This window comes from Gastrolobium bilobum, unplaced genomic scaffold (genome assembly GCF_033153095.1).
Source record: "Gastrolobium bilobum isolate Gb01-03AN ecotype WA unplaced genomic scaffold, APGP_CSIRO_Gbil_v1 utg21668, whole genome shotgun sequence".
Classification (NCBI taxonomy): domain Eukaryota; kingdom Viridiplantae; phylum Streptophyta; class Magnoliopsida; order Fabales; family Fabaceae; genus Gastrolobium; species Gastrolobium bilobum.
Window position 1 is genome coordinate 51,962 of NW_026900055.1, and position 2,941 is coordinate 54,902.

Here is a 2,941-nt window from a genome sequence, read left to right on the forward strand (position 1 = left end):
GCAATTTGATAATTAATAACTATAAAATTTAAAGTTTGATATCACATCTGAAGGTCGTTAGATCAAATAAGATTAATGGTGTCACATACTTACAAAACAAATCAGAGTCATTAATCTTTTTTTATCTAATGGTTCTAAAATGAGATGTCAAATTTCAAATTTGACACTAATATCAAAACATCCTGATGTTATACATATTCGTTTTCCTTTTTATCTCAAATGCTGCATTATTAACCAGAAAGTAAGATAATATACTAAATTTGAAGGGCTGTTAATGGAGAAGCTTATAGTCTCTCAAGCGCTTAAGATCATCAACGAGGGCAGTTAAATTGTTGTGGGATGAACCACTTTCCTGAACAGCTTCTCTAGCCTTTTTCCCAAACTCGTGAGCACGCCTTCTGATTTCCTGAGCTTCATCACCACCGTCCATCAACCTCTTCACAGCATTCTCTATGCTATCTCTGCTCACCACCTTCTCTCTCTCCTCAAAACCAATATTTCTCCACTCCTCTGCACCCACCTCCACCCCAATCCCCCGCACCTGAGTTATCAGCTTCTCGTTGTAGAATTGTTCGCCATGCACCGGCGACGTGATCATCGGAACCCCCGCGCTGACAGCCTCCACGGTGGAGGTCCACCCACAATGCGTCAGGAACGCACCCACGGCAGGGTGGTCCAGTATCAACACCTGCGGGGCCCACCCTCTAATGATCATCCCTTTCTTCCCATTCCTCTCTTCAAAACCCTTAGCCACTTTTCCCTCTCCTCCTCGCTCTCATTCTCCTTCCCTTTCTTCTCAGGAGCCACCCATATGAATTCGTGACCAGATGCTTCTATCCCACATGCAATCTCGTATAGTTGGCTATCCGGGAAATGGCAAAGGCTCCCGAAGCATATATAGAGCACCGAGTTGGATCGCTTCGAGTTAAGCCAACTCAGGCACTCGTGCACGCTCAACACGCTCTTTTGTCCCCTCTCTGCTTGCTCTTCTGCTGTTCTGCAAATAAGAGAGGCTGGGCCAAGATGCCATGCCTTGTGACCAGTGGTTTTCTCGTAGTGGCGGACGTACTCTTCTCCGTCAAGCTCCACGAAGTTGTTGATGATGAGCCCATTGCTTTTGAACTCAGTCTCCCGCATCGAGTCCAGGAATCTCCTCAACTCCTTTGGCGGTGTTGTGTTAATGGTAATAGGGTGAGGAAGACCCGAAATGACTAAGGAACCGGAAGCATCGTTGGAGTGTGGTGTGACGGAGTTTATGGCGCAGATTGTAAAGAGGGAGAATACGAGCCTGGGGATGCCAAGCTTGTTTGCAAGGTCTTCCACCCATGGGAACAAAAAGTCAGCGACGATGCAATCGGGTGGGTTGTGCTCCACGAAGTGCTCGATCGGTGATCGGAGGAGCCTGATGGCCTGGGAGACCTTGGCGACGTTGTGGAGGTCAACGACGTCGGAGAGGCTTTCAATGCCGTCGGGGAGGCCTACCTCTTGGGAGGGGAATTGAACGGTGTGAAGACGGAGGTTGTGATTGTAAGGTAAGGATTTGTGAATGATTTGAGCGTTGGAGGGAGTAGTGATGATGGTGACGTGGTGGCCACGAGAAGCGAAGAGTGTTGCTATGTCGCATAGAGGGATCATATGACCAGCTGCTAGGTAATGAATGAAGTACAGTTTCAGAGGCTTCCCCGAGTCCATCGTACGTGCCAACACTTACGAGCCTTTGTCTCTTGTCTTTTGACTTTCCCTTTGTCCTTTTTTATACCAATTCCTGCAAGCATCTTTCCTGTGGGAGTAGTACAAATACAGCAAACATTTACAAATACAGCACATGGGGAGTTCATCCTCTCCATGATAAAATCATCTCACGTTACTGCAAGAAAAAAACGCGTCAAGTTACGTGGAATTATATATTTTATATTTTTTAGATAATAAAACAAAATGAAGCTCCTACTTCATAATACTTTTTTGTTATTTATGGAAATCTCAAGAATTTAAAGACTGATGATATTATTTTGTATTTTGCAATATTAATATCATAATACGTAAGAATGTTCTTAAAAAAAGTATCTTACATTTTTCTTTTTCCCTTTTTATCTCTCGAATTTCTTCATTACGTCCACGACTCAGATTGAATTTATTAAATTTCTGAGCGCTAATATTTATGTGAAAGAAACTTTGTGATTGTGACAATAATAAAATAGGAAACGTGTGAGAACTATTTTGACATGTGTATTTTATGAATTTCCGTACTAACAATTACATCTGGCTTTTGCAACATAAAAAATACATCGCAACATGTAAACAGCTTACGATTTAGTATTTATGTTAAATCTTAGTTAAGAAAAAAACCTTTGACTTTGACATTTTTATGATTATTTTTTAAGGATTTATTGAAATGTTATGCTTATACCAAACAAGTTTACACAATATTATTAAAGGGAAAAATATTTATGCAGTTAATGCAAATAAGTTATCTATATTTATTCTCAAAACGACGTCGTTTTGGTATTGAAATCTTAAAAAATTATAAATATAAAGACTATTATAACCCTTAAATAGATTAAAATTACAAAAATACCATGATTTCCGTCCCAAAACGACGTCGTATTGGACTTACTGCAGAAAAAGCGAACCCATTATTAAATCTGGATCAATCATCAACTCAATCAAGATATTAGATTAATGGGTTACTGATTCAACAAGAGGATCGTCGGTTGCAATGTTATTAAAATCGGCCCAAACATTGATCCGGTCGAGGTACTGGGTCATTGGTTCAACCACTGGGTCACTGGTTCAACCGCATGACCCGGTAATTATATGCAATTTTATAATTTATATTAGAAAATTGTAAACATACTAAAATATCTAAGCAAAAATGACAAAAAAATTCAAATATTTTAATATAAATAATAATAAATCACATATTATTATACAATAAAGGATC

The 2,941-nt window shown here is 39.8% G+C and overlaps 1 pseudogene; it reads right to left on the reverse strand.

Moving 5' to 3' along the window:
- Positions 1-271: 271 nt before the first annotated feature.
- LOC133295026 (scopoletin glucosyltransferase-like) lies at positions 272-1,692 on the reverse strand (annotated as a pseudogene).
- Between the last annotated feature and the right edge of the window lie 1,249 nt (positions 1,693-2,941).